Source organism: Staurois parvus, unplaced genomic scaffold, assembly GCF_062004578.1.
Source record: "Staurois parvus isolate SC_StPar_1 unplaced genomic scaffold, SC_StPar_1.0 ptg001158l, whole genome shotgun sequence".
Lineage (NCBI taxonomy): Eukaryota > Metazoa > Chordata > Amphibia > Anura > Ranidae > Staurois > Staurois parvus.
This window is the reverse complement of record NW_028318954.1, coordinates 1,437,439-1,458,972: the sequence shown is the minus strand read 5'-3', so window position 1 is coordinate 1,458,972 and position 21,534 is coordinate 1,437,439. Positions and strand designations below refer to the sequence as shown.

General features: G+C 47.7%; 1 long non-coding RNA gene across 1 annotated transcript in view; it reads right to left on the bottom strand.

Moving 5' to 3' along the window:
• Positions 1–16,243: 16,243 nt before the first annotated feature.
• The window catches only part of LOC149439117 (uncharacterized), a 45,591-nt gene continuing 40,300 nt past the window's right edge, over positions 16,244–21,534 (bottom strand). The window contains exon 4 of the long non-coding RNA XR_016307857.1: positions 16,244–16,388. This is a non-coding gene — a long non-coding RNA (uncharacterized LOC149439117). The remainder of the gene's footprint in view (positions 16,389–21,534) is intronic.

Here is a 21,534-nt window from a genome sequence, read left to right as displayed (position 1 = left end):
CACATCCAATATCATCACACTGATTGGAGTCAAGGTTGGCTCACTCCTGGCTCCAATTAGCTCTGGGAGAAGTCATTAAGCTAGGGCGTCACATATTTTTTCTCCCTGCACTGTGAATGTTTACATGTTATGTGCAATTAAACCATGGTAACATCTAATGTTTGTGTAGTATTATGTTCAGCAGACTGTGTTCTTCTATTGTTGTGACTTAGATGATGTTCAGAGCACATTTTATGCCCAATTCATGCAAAACTCCATGTAATCCCAAGGGGTTCACATACTTTTTCTTGCAACTGTATATATAGATATATACTGTATGTTGAAATGCATTTTTATTACAAAATATTTTAAAAAAATATTAAAAATAAATTTACAAATATACTGTATGTCTTTAAAAATACAAATCTACATTTTTGGAATGCATTTAGAAATATATGTCAAAATATGTTAAAATTACTTTTTTCATATATTTTGTATTATATTAAAAAACTGTATGTCTTAAAACCTGGGATTACTGTGCTTGATTGACCAGCAAACTCGCCTGACCTGAACCCCATAGAGAGTCTATGGGGAATTGCCAAGAGAAAGATGAGAGACATGAGACCGAACAATGCAGAAGAGCTGAATGCCGCTGTTGAAGCATCCTGGTCTTCCATAACACCTCAGCAGTGCCACAGGCTGATAGCTTCCATGCCACACCGCATTGAGGCAGTAATTGCTGCAAAAGGGGCCCAAACCAAGTACTGAGTACATATGCATGCTTATACTTTTCAGAGGTTCGATATTGTTCTATGTACAATCCTTGTTTTATTGATTGCATGTAATATTCTAATTTTCTGAGATTGTGGATTTTGAATTTTCATGAGCTGTAAGCCATAATCATCACAATTATGACAAATCACGGCTTGAACTATCTTGCTTTGCATGTAATGAGTCTATCTCATATATTAGTTTCACCTTTTAATGAAGAAAATATAGATGTCGTGCTCTATCAATACCTATTACCTGTATATAGTATAAGAACTGTATTTACATTAAATCTCTAATAGATTGTTATCCAATATCCAATATGATAAACATTTAAGCACTCATTGAAGTATAAACCAATGAGCAGTGTGAGACAGGCACAAAAGTAATATATAACTTACTGAAATGATTGTCCTGGCAAGTCCAAGTTGTTTCCCATATCCAAACCTCCCAACATTCTGAGATGGGAATGAGGGACACCTATAAGCAAGCGTATGTATTCATAGGACACCCCCCCCCCTTACAAGGAAAATAACTATGAATAAAATGATTGGCTAAGCCCACAAGTGCTTTTTTTACCACTACTATTCCTTTTATACTAGCTTTTGAAATGTACAAATGCAACAATTTAGAAATTGGATGAAAGGTTTAAAACTGTAAAACACTTTTTGATAGATAAATAAGTATATACATCAGACCAAAATAAGGGACAAATAAGGAGGAAAGAGGGACTTTGTTCCAAATAAAAGACAGTCCCTTGAAATCAGGGACATTTGGGAGCTATGCATATCATACTTTCATTGTTTGTCATTTCAAAGTGTTAAATCTGAAATTTAGGTATGTCAGATGTTACATAGTTCCATTGGTCTAGCTTAGATTTATTAAACACTTGAAGATGGGACTGTTTCATCCCTTTCCTGCCCAGGCCATTTCCAGTTTTCAGCACTGTCGCACTTTGATTGAGAATTACTCAGTCATGCAACAGACAGATTTTAGAGAGAGATTTCTTTTGGTGGTATTTAACCACCGCTATTTCATTTAAAGACTTTTAATTTTGAAGAAACAAAGTTTTCATAGTATTTGTTATACCATTTTGCAAACAAATAATCTGTCTTCATAAATTTAAGGCAAGATTTAAAATAACCCATATCAGTGTACATTTTTTAGACTGTGTGAAAGTTATAGTCTACAAACTATGGTATTTAGATTTGAAAATCAATGACTGCCTATCTAATTTCGTGGGACCCTAAAATACCAGGACAGTATAAATACCCCCAAATGTCTTATTGGAAAGTGGACAGTCCAAAGTATTTAGTAAGGGGCATGGTGAATTTTTTTTGAAGTTGTAATTTTATTGTCACAATTGTTTTCTAACACAGAGCATAGGCTTACATAGAATTACACCCCAAAACACATTCTGCTACTCCTTCCAAGTATGGAAATACCACATGTGTGAGGACCAAAATCTGAGGGGCACAGACTTCATTTGTTTTACACAAGTCTTTGGAAAATGCAGAAAGAGAATACAATTTTTTTTTAATTTCAAAGTTGTCAATTTAATAAGATACATTTCATACACAGCATGGGTAAATGTAGGATTCAAACCCAAAACACATTCTTCTATTCCTCCTGAGTATGGTGATACCAGACGTGTATGATATTTTTTGCTGTTTGGATTATGTATTATGCATTGTATCTTGTGTATCCCACAAATCAACCAGTTGTGTCAAAACCAATGTACTGTAATGGTTGACTCTGTACAAGTGGTCAACTTAGTGCAGCGTCACCTATAGCAGTCTTCATTTCTGTTATCCAAGCAAGCCTTACCTACAGATATGTGGCTGCCCCCAGGAATGCCATGTTCACTGGCAAGGACATACAGGAGGTTGAAGAAAGGAAGAACAAAAGAGTTCTTGTGATGCCAGAAATGCAGTTGTCCACAGGGGATGGCGGGGATTGGTGTCCTGCAGGAATGTAGTCAGTGGGAAATGCAAAAGGATCAGGTCAGGCAGCAGGTAGAGACATGGTCCACAAACAGGCAAAGGATCAGTCCAGGCAGCAGGCAGAAATGCGGTCAGTAAGCAGTTAATAGAAGGAAAGCAGAGGCAAAACTGCACTGGGGTGGCGGTGATCAGGAACATTTGTAGCACCCTCCTAGATAGGTTGCTAGGATGTATATAGTCTAGTTTAGTATAGTGTGGTCTCCTACTTAACAGAAAACTGATAGGCAAAAACATAGCAGGTCTTCTGCTTAACAGAAAAGCCACAAATGTTTAGTGAGAATACCCTGTGTGGCTTACAGTGCTGCTGCTGTGATTGGCACCTCTGTATCCAGGAGACCTTGGATGGAGTGACCCATGCAGAACAGCAGTATGAATATGAATGCAGTTCCAGCTAATTATAGGAAGTGGTACCCCTGAGCATGCTGGGTACTAGCATTAATATTCAATGAGCATGTGATCTGGGTTTTTCTTCCTCTTCCTCTGAGGACCAGGGTGCTTCTGAGAGCTGACTGAGGAAAATGTCTACAGATCCAGTCTGGTTATCGCAGAGAAAGGTGACCTGCAGCAAGGGCCTTGTGAGTACAGGCTGTTCTACATGGATGCTGCTGAGACTTGTGCTGTTCAACCCCCTTGGGACCTACATAGTCAGCTGCTGGGTGTAAGCTAGAAGGGACACCAGCTGGTGTCCAGAAGAGCAACTGTCCACTAAGTATTTCTACAGGGGGACTTTGCTCCATTCTTTGTACAGTTTGCTACACAGATCTACTGCTGTCTTCAAATGTGTGTAGCGCCCTCTAGTTTAGGTAAGATTTTTGTGTATAGTAAGAGACTTGCTAGAAGCCTTGGTATGAGTCAACCTGGGAGTGAGTCAGTGAGGTCACTTCAGTCTAGGCTGGGAGGCTCTAGAGGTCAGGGCTTCTGGAGCCCTCTCACCCTTCTAAAAACTGCTAGTACTTTCTAGAGGAGGGGGCAGAGGCCTGGCATGGTGGCTAAGACAGCCCTTCAATATGAGAGAGCCTGATCAACAGAGAGAGTTGAAGTCAGGTGGAAGGTGGAGTGAGGAAGGTGTTGCTGGTTTTGAGCCTGGGTTTAGGCTCCAGAGAAGGGGGGGCCTGCCTACAAGCTGAAGCTGGACAGTAGGACCTTCACTGTCCCACACTCTACCTAGGAAAGACAGCCTGTCAGCAGTGAAAGGCCTGAAAGCAGCTGCAACCCATTAAGCTACAGGAACAGGACAGTGTGAATATTTCTACACCCCTTAGGCCTAAGAAGATAGAGAGCAGTCAGGTGCAATACCCAACCAGCTCTCCCTGGGACTAGTTCATTTGTATGTCTCAAAATCCCTTGCTCAGGGACAGTCTCGAGACAGCCAGGTGGATGAGGAGATTTTCATCTGGAGCCTGAGGCGGTTCACTAAGGGGACCAAGGTCTCCTTGCAAAGACTATGTACTGCTGATTTTTGTCCTTTTTGCTAAGAGGTTTGTCCTCCTAAGTTGTTCAGTTCTATTGGGAACCCCGTATACCCCTAGACCACATCCAAGTTGCTAACCCCTAGTAAAACAACAAAAACCAAGCTCATGGACTGTTTACTGACTTTGGCTAAAAGCGTAAAAAATGCTTGTTATCTGGCTGTGCAGAGCTTAGGGTGACCCAAAAACTCAGCAAACCTCGAGAGGGTAGCACTACATGTGCATAGTTCAATTCAGAGTCTCCAACTATATCCTTTCCCTATCCTAGTTCTAAAACAAAATAAAAACAAGAAAACTACAAACCCTAGGCTGATCATTGGGGTGACGAACGGACGTTATGTGTGTGACGGGTGCATCAGACCCCAGCCCTTCTCACCAACTTGTTACCGAAGTACCAGCCAATCTAAAACTGCGCTGCCACTTGCGTAACAATGCCACTCTCAGCTGCGCCCTGCACAAAGATTTTCCAGCTCACTGGACCACAATCTATGTGCCGCAGCCTGAGAGCGATTGTTACTGTGTCAGGTTAATTACACAATTAATCCTTCACACTGCCACCACCACCTTTTTACAGAGAAGGAGGAAACTCACAAATCTTAGCAGTAACGCTATGATGTTTGAATAAGCATCTGTATACACACTGTCACTGCAGACAGATGTATGCAGAGGTTTTAAAACACACAGTAGCACTCTTCAGAGACAGGGATTCTTAGTTTGCATTAAAGAGCTTTAGAAACAGTTCAACCCTTTTCAGAAAATAGGATTTATTACTAAAAAGGTCAAAATGGTGCAATTAAAATATTTACAGAAAAGATGTAGCCAATATATATATATGTATATATATATATATATATATATATAGAGAGAGAGAGAGAGAGCAATAACACAACAGAGAGATAAAGAAAGAAGTTTCAGAAGGTAGGATACCTGCAGAAGTCCTTGGTTTAAGCAGAGCTCAGGTGTCCTGAACAAAAGGGTACCTTTTCTCCCAAAGTTGGTTCCTGATGTTAAAAGGGAGAATCTCTTCATACCTCTCTCCAGGCATGACAGCCTTTTCTAGTGTCCCAGCAGGGGGTGGCTACTGAAGCCAAGGGCCAATCCCCTCATTTGGGGAGGGGTGTTAGCCGGAGACCCAGGCTGTGACCCAAATCCCTCCCCAGTTTATACCATGGTCAAAACCTTCCATAGGCACATGTAGCATCCTATCCACTGGTAGAATAACATGCAGAATCATATTCTGAACGTCCAGACACCAAATATGACATATCTTACCATTCCCGATAAAAACATATTGCTTTCTACTCTCGTGTAGGTGCCACATAGGGGTGTAAGGTGTCAGGTGACTCGTATTAAAATGACCTATCTGAATATATGCTTTGTTTTAATGTACCTTGTTCCTGTCGGGATTTTATGAATTTGTATGAAAAGTGATGTACATTTTACTGCCACTCTGGAATGCTTTTCATATCCAGTGACTGACTGATTTATAGCCTTACAACCAGGCCAAGGCAAGAGTCTGACAGACATCATGGGACCAGCTTATTGGGTTTACAACCATGAAGTGTATCCAGCTGTGCCTGATGCACTTGTAACCCCAGTATACACACACCACATGCCATTCGAAAAAGGGAGGGGGAAGACTGTACGGAGTGAGAATGACATTTGCAGAGTATGATACAAGATGGTAGATCTTAACAAAATGGTTGTCAGCGTCCAATCGCCACAATGTGCACCTGGCTATAGGAAATGTTGTGTGCTTGGTTGCAGGTGAAAATCTATGGGAAAGCCTGGGCAAGATACAAGCGGCTCCTTTGGGGGTTGTGCTTCATACTATTGCTGGCTGAGCTGGTCTGGAGACAGTGGGACTGGTGTAGCAGTGATCAGGAACACTGTCGCTGACTTGCACTAGTCTGGTGACAATGGGAACTAGTGTGGCAGCAATCAGAAACACTGCTGCTGACTTACACTGGTCTGGTGACACTTAGACTGGTTTGGTGACAAGAAGGGACACCATTGCTGGCACTGGTGAGGTGACACTGCAACTGGTGTGGTGGTGATAAGGAACAACCTTGCTGGCATACACTGGTCTGGTGACACTGGGACTAATAAGGCAGTGACCAGGAAGACTGTTGCTGGCTGCATTGGTGTGCTGTGGTGGCGGTCAGGAACACTTAATCCACCTACACTGATCTGGTGACACGTAGACTGGTGTGGTGACAAGAAGGGACACCATTGCTGGCACTGGTGAGGTGACACTGCAACTGGTGTTGCAGTGATAAGGAACAACCTTGCTGGCATACACTAGTCTGGTGACACTGGGACTAATACGGCAGTGACCAGGGAGACTGTTGCTGGCTGCACTGGTGTGCTGTGGAGGCAGTCAGGAACACTTATACTGGCGCCACTGAGACTGGTCTGGTGGTGAGTGGAGACACTGACTGGCTGCACGATTAGGGTTCATTTACACTTGCTTCTACGTGGGCATTTGACATGCTTTTTTTAAACCACTCTAAATCAAAGCATCTGTACCCAAATAAAACAGTTATCTTACAGTCCTGTTCACACTGTTGTGCTTGCTGTGCTTCAAAAATGATACACCATGTCACTTTCTTGGTGCTTCAAAGTGTCTCCAAAACCTCCATAGAAGTCTATAACAAAGCTCGCTAACAGCACCTGCAGCTCTTGAGGGGCTTTAATTCAAAGTTAGGTTCACTTTGTTTTGGAGGTATTGAAGGTATGAGATATCCCAAGATGCACTGGGAAACCAACAAGCAAACTGGAAAGACCTCATCAGCAGCCACTTCAGGTTCATGTGTATATATTCTGTAAGTGTCTGGTGGAGATGTCACATCTGATGTGCAGCAGAAAGTTGAGCAGGTTCAGAACTGGAGCAGACAGCACACGTGATGTGCAACATGGGAACGCTATAGCTGAAGGTGAGCAGGGACCAGAGAGAGGACAGAGTAGTGGCAGAGGATCAGCAAACCTGGAGGAACAGAGCAGAAAAAACTAGCAATGTCACAACGTAGTGCACAGAGTGGGAGCAATATAGTGGGGGCCAGTGAGAGAAGAGGATTAGCAGAGCTGGGGGTTGCTACTGAGTGGAGAATTAGCAGAACTGCGGATTACTACTGTGTGGGGGATCAGCAGAGCTGGGGGTAACCACTGAGTGGAAGATCAGCAGAGCTGGGAGTTACTACTGGGTGGAACATCAGCAGAGCTGGGGGTTACTACTGAGCAGGAGATCACCAAAGCTGGATTTAATACTGAGTGGGACATTAGCAGAGCTGGGGATGCTGCTGAGAAGGGAATCTGCTGAATGAGGGTTTTAATATGCTGGGGATCTGCTGAACAAGGCTACTAATGAGCTGGGGATCTGCTGAACTGGGCACTAAATAATTTTATTGGCCCTGCACAGTTTAAACACTGTGACCAATCGCAGCGATCACAGTAGTAAACACAGGCTTCATGAATGAAAGCCTTTTTGACTACTACTACTACTACTAACTGAGATTGCTGTGATTGGTCACAGTGTTTACATGGCACAGGGCCAATCGTTTTGGCTCTGTACCCTATGTGTCCTTCACGCAGCTGCACGCCCTTAAGGGAATGCATGAGGCACATGAGTGGGAGGACATACGGATACGTCCCCCCTGTATCAATGAAGCTCCCACTCAGTAATTTTATGTAGTGATCAAGAGGGAAGCTGTTAAATTGTTTATGTGCCATACCTGTGGGGTCCTCGTGAAAGTTGGAAATCACTGTAGCAGGCACCACTACTACAGTTATCGTCGCTAGCTTCCAGGTCCCATGCAGAGCTGCTTCATTGTGAACACAGGAGGTCACTTGCTCAGTATGGGCACCAATCAGACAGCACATGTTCTCAATGAATGCAAAGTGTTCTCTGAACTTTGCATTCATTGAGAAAATATGAAGTGTTCTCTGAATGGTGCCTGTGCTGAGAGAGCGACTTTCAGTGCTCATTAAGCAGCAGGATAGCTGTTTGGCACATGACCAAGAAGTTAGTGATCACTGTCATAGTTGCTAACATTTCCAAAAAAATTCCAGGAACACCTTTTATGCTGTGCATCTAGCAAGCCATTGTAGCCAGAAAATGTATTTAAATAGGGGTGGGGTATTCATTCAAATGGGCATGATTCTACAAGAGGAATAATAAAGTAGAAGTAAACTCCCACTAGACACTTGTAGCTACAGGTAAGTTTATAATAAAGCTCACCTGTAGGTACAAAGAATATCTCCTAATGTTCTGTCTCTCCAATCTAATCATTGAAAGTGTGATCTCTGTAACTTACAGTTGTGATGGGATAACGATAATGCCAATCTTGGTTGGATACCACGGTCACTGACTCAATCAAGATGATATCTTGTAGATCTTGTGAAGTTTATTCCATAAACTGAGAGAATCTTACAACAATGAACATCTGGTCAAAAGATCATAATGTGACCTGCTTCATGACATGAGGCTAGAGCTGCAATGCATTTCTGGGAAAGGGGAAGGGCTATCTATACAGCATTAACTAAACCAAAGGAAAAGGAGGAAAAAAAGACAAAATATAGAGAACACTTAAAGGCATATGACAGTCATGTGAAACATGACACCTAAACATGCACCGTTTAAGAAATATGCTGTGTCCCTGCAGCCGGTGATGTCACCAGAACATGCTCTCTGAAGGAATGGCATACTCATGCTGTTCTTTCAGAGCTCTGTGCTGCAGCCAAGGCTCCCACGTGCATGCCTGGGAGTGACGTCATTGTGGCTCGGCCACAGCCCGGGAACCTGGAAGGAAGCCTGGGCGAAAATGGAAGCCCTGTCAGCGGCGACAGCTTGCCGCTAGAGGTCTTCGTTCTAAGGTGAGTTTTTCATAATGTGCTAGTATGTGATGCTTACTAGCGCATTATGACATTACCTTGCAGGGAGAAGATTTTTTTTTTCTAAGTCACGTTTACTACATCTTTAATAACCTATTGAACAGCTTCATTTTAAAATACTGTATACATTAAAAGATTTATAAGAAGGACATAAACATACCTAAGAATATATTGTTCACCAGTAAAAATGATTTATGTATTTGTTTAGCTAGCTAATACTTTTAATCTAGCTATACATGACTCCTACTAAATTGGCTAAACTTTGACAGGTGGCCCTGTCATCACCAAAATCCTACTTCAAAATTGTAGAAGCCAGGTGGAAATTTATTGGCTGAACATTGACTACATACTGTCAGATGTATCATCCAATCAGATGCAGTCTGTTAGGAATGGACTGGCCAGCAATGGTGGGACTCACCTGCCTTTTGATCTGCAGTACCAGGGCTGGCCAGCGGGTGCTCCCAGCAATCAGAGACTCAACCTTTCAGCCAGCTAACACCTGGAACTGATGATGCTGGGGTATTTAAGGGATGGCCAGACCCACAGACTCTGCCTTGGTGTGTGTTTGTCCTGGGCCCTGTATCTGTCCTGCATCCTGTTTCTGTCCCTCTGCCTGACCCTCTGTACTACGCTGCTTGTTACCTGTTTTGATCTCTGGCTTGTGACCCTGACCATCCCTCTGCCTGACCCTCTGTACTACGCTGCTTGCTACCTGCTGAACCTGGCCTGTGACCCCGACCATTCTCTGCTTGCTCCCCCTGTACCTACCTGCCCAATTGATATTGACCCGGCCTGCCTGACGACGCTTGCTTGTATGTACTGTTATCTGTGGGTGGTTTGGTTTGTTTGCACTGTATTATGTTTAGTATTGCACTGCGTTTATGTTTGTATGGTTAGTGTTAATAAATTGTATTGTTTATCACATATCTGAAGTCTGCGTTTCCCTGCATCAGTCACACACCTCTGGTCATACCTGGGAGCCCTGACATTACACCAAGGCCAATCCTGACCAGAAGTGGCTGCACAGGGAAGCCATCTTGGCTTGTTGATGGGAAGGATGGATCTTGATGAGGTTGAATATTTATATCTGCTAGTGTTTGATGACAGGGAGTATGCTTATCAAACTCTGAAGGAGTATACCCGGGATGAACTGCTAGAATGTATACGGCTCGCTCATGTTCTAGTAGATCAGGGCACAGAGTTCTCTGAGGTGCAGCCTTTGATTGAGGTTTGTGCTGAGTTGGTTTCATCTGGTACCCCCGAATGCAGGGATGAATTTTTGCCACCATTTAGTGCAGACCAGGTAGAGTCCCTGGTGTGGTTATTAGAGGATGATGTGGGTTACTTTCTGGAGCGTTATTCCACATGTTCACCACAGACACTAAGAGATTGTATAAATGCAGTACAGTCATTGACCAGACAGGCTTTGTGTAAGCTCAGCTTTGTTCAACCCATACTGCAGACATGGACAGATTTGTTGCACCCAGCCTCAGTCAGCTTACAAAGACCCAGTCCTGCTTCTAATCTATTTCCTCAAAACTCTATTCCTGCATTCCCAACAGCTCCTCCTGCCCTGCTATCTACCGCATGTCAGTACCCTGTTCCCACTCGCTGCACCTATCCTGCCTTTAACCCTGTAAAAGAGCCCTCTGTAGCAACCGCTCCCTCTCCTGTTCCATCCTCCAGTTCTTCTCTGTCTCCAGCTGCTCCATTCGTTTGCAGACCTGCGTTTACTTGCAGTGCTCCAATAGTTAAAACCAGAAAAAAGCGAAAATTCTTTCCAACCAATACCATCCTGCCAGTATCCAAACCGGTGAGCCTGCCTTCCGTGGTTCAGCCTGATGCCTCTACTCGGCCTGATGCCTCTACTCGGCCTGATGCCTCTACTCGGCCTGATGCCTCTACTCGGCCTGAAGCCTCTACTCGGCCTGAAGCCTCTACTCGGCCTGAAGCCTCTACTCGGCCTGATGCCTCTACTCGGCCTGATGCCTCTACTCGGCCTGAAGCCTCTACTCGGCCTGAAGCCTCTACTCGGCCTGAAGCCTCTACTCGGCCTGAAGCCTCTACTCGGCCTGAAGCCTCTACTCGGCCTGAAGCCTCTACTCAGCCGGACGCCGGCATTCAGCCTGATGCCTCTACCCAGCATGATGAACTGATCCAGCCTGACGATCCTATTAGGCCAGTTGACTCGATGCCCGCTGTTGATCCAGATGATCCGGTACCTGATCCGGTGCCCGCTGTCGAGCCAAATGACCTGATGCCTGGTGACCCAGTGCCCGCTGTCATACCTGGTGACCCGATGCCCGCTGTCGAGCCAGACAATCCGGTACCTGATGACCCGGTGCTCACTGTCGTGCCTGTTGACTCGGAGCCCACTGCCTTGCCAGATGACGCGGTGCCCGCTGTCGAGCCAAATGACCTGATGCCTGGTGACCCAGTGCCCGCTGTCCAGCCAGACGATCCAATGTCTGACCCAGTGCCCGCGGTCATACCAGTTGACTTGGAGCCCATTGCCTTGCCAGATGACGCGGTGCCCGCTGTCGAGCCAAATGACCTGATGCCTGGTGACCCGATGCCCGCTGTCCAGCCAGACGATCCAATGTCTGACCCAGTGCCAGCGGTCATCCCAGTTGACTCGGAGCCCACGGTTGTGCCTGGTGACTCGGTGCCCGCCGCCCCGCCTGGGGGCCTGAGACCTGTCGTTCCGCCTGGGGGTCCGGCGCCCGCCACTCCGCCTGAGGGTCCGAGACCTGTCGCTCCGCCTGGGGGTCCGGCGCCCGCCGCTCCGCTTGAGGGCCCGAGACCTGTCGCTCCTCCTGGGGGTCCGGCGCCCGCCGCTCCGCCTGAGGGCCCGAGACCTGTCGCTCCGCCTGGGGGTCCGGCGCCCGCCGCTCCGCCTGAGGGCCCGAGACCTGTCGCTCCGCCTGGGGGTCCGGCGCCCGCCGCTCCGCCTGAGGGCCCGAGACCTGTCGCTCCGCCTGGGGGTCCGGCGCCCGCCGCTCCGCCTGAGGGCCCGAGACCTGTCGCTCCATCTGGGGGTCTGGCGCCCGCCGCTCCGCCTGAGGGCCCGAGACCTGTCGCTCCTCCTGGGGGTCCGGCGCCCGCCGCTCCGCCTGAGGGCCCGAGACCTGTCGCTCCATCTGGGGGTCCGGCGCCCGCCGCTCCGCCTGAGGGCCCGAGACCTGTCGCTCCGCCTGGGGGTCCGGCGCCCGCCGCTCCGCCTGGGGGCACGATGCCTGTCGCCCCGCCTGGGGGTCCGGCGCCCGCCGCTCCGCCTGAGGGCCCGAGACCTGTCGCTCCTCCTGGGGGTCCGGCGCCCGCCGCTCCGCCTGAGGGCCCGAGATCTGTCGCTCCATCTGGGGGTCCGGCGCCCGCCGCTCCGCCTGAGGGCCCGAGACCTGTCGCTCCGCCTGGGGGTCCGGCGCCCGCCGCTCCGCCTGGGGGCACGATGCCTGTCGCCCCGCCTGGGGGCACGATGCCTGTCGCCCCGCCTGGGGGCACGATGCCTGTCGCCCCGCCTGGGGGCACGATGCCTGTCGCCCCTGCTGGGGGCCCGGCGCCCGCCGCCCCGCCTGGGGGCCCGGCGCGGGTCACCCCGCCTGGGGGCCCGACGCCGGTCGCCCCGCCCGGGGGCCCGACGCCGGCGCCCCGCCCGGGGGCCCGGTGCCTGCTGCCCCGCCCGGGGGCCCGGTGCCTGCCGCTCCGCCCGGGGGCCTGGTGCCTGCTGCCCCGCCCGGGGGCCCGGTGCCTGCCGCTCCGCCCGGGGGCCCGGTGCCTGCCGCTCCGCCCGGGGGCCCGGTGCCTGCCGCCCCGCCCGGGGGCCCGGTGCCTGCCGCCCCGCCCGGGGGCCCGGTGCCTGCCGCCCCGCCCGGGGGCCCGGTGCCTGCCGCTCCGCCCGGGGGCCCGGTGCCTGCTGCTTCGCCTGGTAATCCGATGTGCCTCTGCCCGGAGTCCTGCCCGATGTGCCTCTGCCCGGAGTCCTGCCCGATGTGCCTCTGCCCGGAGTCCTGCCCGATGTGCCTCTGCCCGGTGTGCCTCTGCTCGATGTGCCTCTGCCCGGAGTCCAGCCCGGTGTGCCGCTGCCCGGAGTCCAGCCCGGTGTGCCGCTGCCCGGAGTCCTGCCCGGTGTGCCAGTCTTTGATATCCCGCCAGTTACCAGACCCGGGCGGTGGAACATTTTGCCCAGCTAGGACTGTTTGGAGCGTCCTGAGGCCGCTCCTTGGGGGGGGAGGTACTGTTAGGAATGGACTGGCCAGCAATGGTGGGACTCACCTGCCTTTTGATCTGCAGTACCAGGGCTGGCCAGCGGGTGCTCCCAGCAATCAGAGACTCAACCTTTCAGCCAGCTAACACCTGGAACTGATGATGCTGGGGTATTTAAGGGATGGCCAGACCCACAGACTCTGCCTTGGTGTTGTGTTTGTCCTGGGCCCTGTATCTGTCCTGCATCCTGTTTCTGTCCCTCTGCCTGACCCTCTGTACTACGCTGCTTGTTACCTGTTTTGATCTCTGGCTTGTGACCCTGACCATCCCTCTGCCTGACCCTCTGTACTACGCTGCTTGCTACCTGCTGAACCTGGCCTGTGACCCCGACCATTCTCTGCTTGCTCCCCCTGTACCTACCTGCCCAATTGATATTGACCCGGCCTGCCTGACGACGCTTGCTTGTATGTACTGTTATCTGTGGGTGGTTTGGTTTGGTTTGTTTGCACTGTATTATGTTTAGTATTGCACTGCGTTTATGTTTGTATGGTTAGTGTTAATAAATTGTATTGTTTATCACATATCTGAAGTCTGCATTTCCCTGCATCAGTCACACACCTCTGGTCATACCTGGGAGCCCTGACACAGTCACTGTTTTTTTATTCACACTGCTGCAGCTGCAGGGCTGAACAAGAGAAATTTTTACATGTATGGCTAGTCTTTATAGTCTATTTAAAGTGCAATAGTACAACAGTTAATGTAGAGAATACAGTGATAAACATCAATTACACTGGAAAATCTTTGTGCAGGTGCAGCTGAGAGTGGTATTGTTATATAAGTGACAGCTCGGTATGAGATTGTCCAATCACTTGTCACGAGTTGATGAGAAGGGCAGGGACTGGGCACCACATTCATCACAGATGGGATTTCTACACAGACCACCAATGTAAGGGGGACCCCATACTGACCACCATTGTAACAGGGTATTTTACACCAACCATCAATGTAATGGGGGATTTCTACACTTATCACCAATGCAAGATGGAATTTCTACACTGGCCACCTACAGTATGTAAGAGAGAAATTACACTGACCACCAATGTAACAGAGTTTTTGCACTGACCATCAATGTAAGAGGAGAATTCCACACTGGCCATCGAAGTAAGGGGGGATTTTCATTGGCCACCAATGTAAGGATGCCAATGTAAGTGAGCCTATACCAACCACCAGTGTAAAAGGGGATTTTAAACCAACCCCCCGGTATAATTGGTGGTCAGTGTAGAATCACACTTACACTGGTGGTCAGTGCAAAACGCACTGACCACCAGTGTAAGTGTGATTCTACACTGACCACCAATGTAACGGGGGTTTTACACTGACCACCAATGTAATGGGAAGAATTACACTAACCACCTATATAACTGAGACAACTATTTTACCCCACCCAGTATAATAAGTGTTTTGTACTGATCACCAATATAAGGAGGATTCTACATTGACCACCAATGTAAGGGAGGAACCTACATCAACCACCAATGCAGTAGGATATTTTAAACCAATCCCCAATGTAATGAGGGATGTTACACTGCCTACCAACGTAAGGGGTATTCTAGACTGACCACCAGTATAAGTGTGATTCTACACTGACCACCAATGTAATGGGAAGAATTACACTAACCACCTATATAACTGAGACAACTATTTTACACCAACCCCCCACTATAATAAGTGTTTGGCACTGACACAATATAAGGGGCATTCAGTGTAATGGGGTGTAGCACTACCACCTTAGGAGTCATTGAGTTGTGGGTCCCCCTAAATTATGCACAGCTAGGCAGCACGCATTTTCCACAGTTTGCAGACTGAAGTCAAAGAATAGTCCTTGAGCTTGTTTTTGTGATTGTATTAAGGGTTTAAACTTGCACAGGGTCTATGGGTATATGTGATGCCAAAGGAACTGCAGAAACCGAGGACAAACTTCTTAGCAACTATGTACAAAAATGTGGATAGCAATAGTCTCTCTTTAAGGGGTGCTAAAGCCCCTTCGGTGTACCTCCTCAGGCCTCAGACCCAGCTGCCCTGAGGGTATCCCTGGGCAATGGGGCCCAAAATCTGCTAATTTAAAGCAGCAGTCCCAGATGAGAAGCTAGTTGGGCTTTCCAGCTGACTGCCCTCTCCCCTTATCCAGCCCAGGGGGTGCAAGAGTACTCACACTGTCCTTTCCTGTTAGTTTGATGGGTTGGTGGCTGCCTTCAGGCCTTGCACTGGGATGGCCCATTCCCTGCTGCTCAGGATGTCCTCCCTAGGAGACGTTGGTACAGTGGAGGTCCTGTTTTCCAGCAACTGCCTAAAGGTAGGCCCCCTCCCTGGGACCCCTACCAGGCTCCATACTCCGGCTTCTCACTCCATGTTCTACCCAACACTCACTGACTCTGCTCCCAGACTCTGTGATACATAAGGGTTGCCTTGGTTACCATTCAAAGTCTCCTGCCAGGGGATTGGCCAGGGCACTTCAAGCATGCAGATCTGAGCCTCCTCCTCTCCTCAGTCCCTCCACCAGAAAGCTCTCAGGTTTCTGGAGAGGTGGGAGGGCTTCAGAATCTTTGACCTTCAGAACCTTCCTAGCCTGTCCTGAGGTGAATTCACTCCCAGGCAGACTCATCTCAGGCTGCTTCTCAACCTCTAACAAAAATCCCACCTAGCTAGCTGTTACAGGGGATTTTGCACTGATCACCAATTTAAGGGGAATTCCACACTGACTGCCAATGCACGAGGGATTCTACGCTGACCACAAATGTGAAGAGAAGACTTATACCAACCACCCATAAATTAAAATAATTTAAATACAATAGACAGGAGAGCCACAGTTTTATCACCATAGTAAAGGTTTTGTTTTGTTTTTTTAAATGACAAACATGTTATACTTTCCTGGTTCATGGTTCCTGGTTCCTTCATGGTTTGCACAAGGTGGCCCCGAAGCTCCCCCTCTGGGGTCCTCCTCTTCTTTGTTTGCCACTATAGGAAGCTGTCTATTCTTCCTCACAGGATTCACAAACTCCGTCAGCTGCCTCGGTCTCTGTTAAGAGAAAAAGAGAGCAGTACTGTTGCGGTTGGGCACAGTGCTGGGTTGAGATTGAACTCAGGTGAGTGTTTAGAGAGGGCTGGGGAGGAACTGAACATGAAAGGTATTTTACCTTAATGCAAAGAAAACATTAAAAGAGTAGTAGGGCTCCCCCCCCCCCCCCCCATTTATACTTACCTAGGTGGATGCAGCATCAATCTGCATCTGTCCCCCACTGGCTCTAAGGGTAAGAACTCAGCGATCACATGACTAGTGATCTCTGAGTTCTCACAGCCACTCTGAGCAGAGAGCGGTGACTGTCAGTCAGTGCTGTCTGCTCTACTTCCCCCCAGTGCTCACTGGAGTGCTGGGCTGTGGAGGGGGAGGAAGCTGCTGGTTCAGGCTCTCAGTGATTCGCTTAGAGGCTGAGCCAGGTGCCGCTCCAGACTCTGGGGTGGATCCTGACTTTAAAGTTGGGATCTTTCCCCAGCTTGGACCAACTGAGTGATGTCAGCCGACAGCAGACTTCAGTCTTCAGGGTGACCACCAGTATACAGGAGAACTCACCAGCAGTATACAGGGGACTGACGACCCATATACGGGGGACCTGGTCACCAGTATTTAGGGGAACTGACCACCAATATACAGAGGGACTGACCACCAGTATACAGGAGAACTGACCGCCAGCACACAGAGGAAATGTCCACCAGTATACAAAGGAACTGACCAACAGTATACAAGGGACTGACCAGCAGTATACAGGGGACTGATCACCAATTTACAGTGGCACACTTATGTAGCACTACCTCCTTAGGAGTTGCTGAGCATTTTGGTCACCCCATAGTCCTGCACAGCCAGGCAACATGCTCTTTCCACAGACTTGCATCCAGGAGTCAGTAATCAGTCCTTGAGCTTGTTTTTGATGTTTTATTAGGGGATTTCAACTTGGATGGGGTAAGTGGGTATATGGGATGTGCAAAGAAACCGATGAACTGAGGACAACTTCCTGGAACTATTTACAAGTCTCTACTGCAACACAGTCTCTTTCAGAGAGCTAGCCAGCACCTCCTGTAGTACCACCCCAGACACTAGATAAACTCCTCTTCTTTACCCAGCTATCTGGAAGTATCACTGAGCAGAGGATTAATTACCTGTCACTTTAAGAAATTAGACAGCCCCAGTAGGTGGTGAATCTGATTTCCCACCAGAGTGCCCTTTCCCCTATCTGGCTCAGAAGGTGCAGGTCTACTCACATAGTCCTTCTGTGCGGATGGTGGATTTGTAGCTGCTACCATGCCTTCTAGCTGGGACGCTCCTCCTTGCTGCACAGGTGGTCCTTGTTCTGGAGGCTCGTGAGGGTCTGAGTTTTCATCCTTCCCAGCTCCACTGCCTGTAGGTGAGCCCTTCTCTCCATCTGGGCCCCCTCCCAGGCTCCTGCCTTCAGCCTCACATTCTTTCTCTGTCTTCCACCTGAACTCTCCTGCAAATGAGCAGGCTCAATCACTTTTAAGGATTGTCCTGGCCCCTTGCCAAGCCTCCTGTTGGGGATTGTCCAGGATCCCTCAAAAGTGCAGATCAGTCACTCCTCAGATCCACCCACTGCCTCTAGACCTTTCTCCAAAGTTCTAGAGCAGGGGGAAATTCCAGAGGGCTAGTCTGCAGAGCCTCTCAGCTTTGACCATGATTTGACCCCTGCTAGCTATCACTCCCCAGACTGCCAATCAGCCCTCCTAGCTGACAATTGAGGTCTAGCTCCTCCTAGCAGACTTGGAGGGAGCTACACTGACTACCAGTATACAGGGGAATTGGCTATCAGTATATAGGGGCACACTGACAATGATTATGCAGGAACACACTGACCACCAGTATACAGGGGAACTGACCGCCAATATATAGGGGCATACTGACAATGATTATGCAGAGGGCACACTGGCCACCAGTACACAGGGACACGCTGACCAACAGTTTACAGGGGCACACTGACCACCAGTAAATAGGGGTATACTGATCACCAATATTCAGGGTAACATCGGCCACCAATATGCAGGACCACTGACCAGCAGTATACAGGGCCACTGCCTACAAGTGTGCATGGGACATACTGACCACCATTGTACAGGGGACACACTAACCTCCATTGTCCAGATGCAGACTGACGACCAACGTAAAGGGGGACACTGAGTACTGACCAACACTGAGAGCACACTGAGAAATTGATGTTGTACATAGTCCTGACCCATACACTCTATATAATAAGTAGTACTGACCTCTTCACTCTATATGCTATGTTGTATGTTGCACAATGAAGGGGACACACTGAAGGCTATACTGTTGGGGGTATATTATTGTACAGTGCTGGGGAATTATTATTGTGCAGTGCTGGGGATTTATAAATGTGTGGTGCTGGAGAAAAGTTACTGTGCCATGCATGGAGTTAATTATTGTTCCATGCTGGGAGTTTATTGTTGTGCTGTGCTTGGGATCTATTACCGTGTTGTGGTGGTTTTTTTTTTTTTATTGTGCCATGCTAGGGGTTAATTGTTGTGTTATGCTGAGGATGAATTATTGTCTAATGTCAGGGTTAAATATTGTTCAGTTTTGGAGGTTAGTTACTGTGCTATGCTGGGGGTTAATGACTGTGTCATATCAGGGGTTAATTATTGTGGAGTGACATAAGTTAATTATTTTGCTGTGCTGAGGTTATTGCTGGTTCCAACTGGGCTTATTTTATTCCCACAATTTCTTTCAGTTCACAACAAGGCCCCATTTGGTCCCTACAGAAGGAGAAAAGGGGAACACTACAAGCCACGGACCATGAAGAAACACCCATTTGTTGGCCCACTTTTTGCCTACAGCCACCTTTTGGCAACACCTACAACACTTCACAGGCCACATTAGTACCCCATCTTGTACTCAGTATGAGCACAACACCCCCAAAAAAGTGTCTGGAGCTGCCCTTGGTTAAAGTTTATTTCATGGCTAAAATTTATTTGGACCCAATAAAGGGGCTATGGCCTAAGGTTTTCCATAACCTTTGTCATGTGTTTATTATTTAGGTATGTTTTTATGGTATGATGGTTGTTAATGGATTGTACAATCCCATGGATAACTATAGAGAGAATTGCTCTACAAAAAACATGTCAGTTGAGTTTTATTGGAAGAGTTGTATTGACACCATGAGACATCTGATGGAATTGCAGGACTAGCAACCTAAAAAAATGTTTCAGTATTATGTTAGATTTGTTTTTAGTAACCAACACTATAATAACCTGCTGAGAATATATATAACAGTTATTGTTGCAATATTTCATTTTTCCTTAAAGGATCAAAAAGGTCGTACAGCGATTTCTTTTTTTTCAAGCTTATTTAAAAATGTCAAAAGTGTAGAAACAACAACTAATCAGACTTCGTAATATAAACCATATCTAAAGCCATATTTTTTAGCATAATTGGATAAGGTAGGGAATTTATTTTTTTTCATATCTGGGAGATTCTCCTTCTCTTTCTGTCTCAAAGACACAACAGAAAGCAAAAGTCCCAGCATGTCCACACACTAAACAGTCCATTGACTCTCACTGTTTTCTCTTGACTGGTCGAGACTGGACGCCAAAGAGGAAGGAGGGATGACGAGAGAATTACAGGATATGTAGCTCCAATATAGGCATATGGAACCACGCTCTATGAGGAAGAAACTACAGTTCTCTGGTGTCTTGGCGTCAGACTGGAGGAAAAAAGGGGGACTCTTAAAAAGTAGCCTGGAGAAGTTTGGGACACTTGGCACCAGACTGTGTATAGGATCGGAAGGACCAACAGATTGCAAGGTTCACAGCATCTAGACCCTGTGCCGCCATGCCTTTCTGCTCTAGAGAGTAGTGGAGATACCTTTTACTCGACCCGCAGGTACATCTGAAGTTTGAAACTGAGCTTCTGGCGCAGTGTCAGTGGCCGAGACTGTATAGCACTGCACCTTTAGAATCCAAGGCGGTTCGAGTCGCTGGGCTGTCCCTAATGGGCAGAACTTCTAGGCAAGCCAATTGGAAGCCAGTACAGCCATGTAAGAGGGGCCCCTCCATTTACTGGAATCACCACTGGAGCGCAGAAGCCAATGAGAAGGTTGTCAACCCATCCTTCCATTCTCCTTTTCACCTAACAGACACTGATCCTTGAATCCACCACCTTCACTCTCTGCCATCCTCACAAGGGGGATTCCATCTGTTAAATCTTCAGCCAGTCACACTGACTCTGCTGTGGCACTTACTCAAAACTATTCTGGTTTAGGCAAATTTAGTTCAGCTGCATGTGAGTAGCTAGGTCTGTTCCCTGTCCCTGCTGAAGAAAAGCATCCCCACAACATGATGCTGCCACCACCATGTTTCACGGCGGGGATGGTGTGTTCAGAGTGATGTGCAGTGTTTTCTGCCACACATAGCGTTTTGCTTTTAGGCCAGAAAATTAAATTTTGGTCTCATCTGACCAGAGCACCTTCTTCAACATGTTTGCTGTGTACGCCACATGGCTTCTCGCAAACTGCAAACGGGACTTCTTATGGCTTTCTTCTTGCCACTGTTCCAAAAAGGCCAGATTTGTGGAGTGCACAACTAATAGTTGTCCTGTGGACAGATTCTCGTACCTGCACTGTGGATCTCTGCAGCTCTTCCAGAGTTACCATGGGCCTCTTGGCTGCTTCTCTGATTAATTCTCTTCTTGATCAGCATGTCAGTTTACGTGGACGACCATGTGTTGGTAGATTTGCAGTTGTGCCATACTCTTTCCATTTTCTGATGATGGATTGAACGGTGCTCCATAAGATGTTCAAAGCTTGGGATATTTTTTGGGGGATATTTATAACCTAACCCTGCTTTAACTTCTCCACAATTTTATCCCTGACCTGTCTGGTGTGTTCCTTGGCCTTCATGATGCTGTTTGTTCACTTATCTTCTCTAACAAACCTCTGAGGGCTTCACAGAACAGCTGTATTTATACTGAGATTAAATTACACACAGGTGAACTCTATTTACTTACTAGGTGACTTCTGAAGGCAATTGGTTTCACTAGATTTTAGTTAAGGGTATCAGAGTAAAGGGGGCTGAATACAAATGCATGCCACACTACTCATATTTATTTGCAAAAAATTTTGAAAACCATGTACAGTATTATTTTC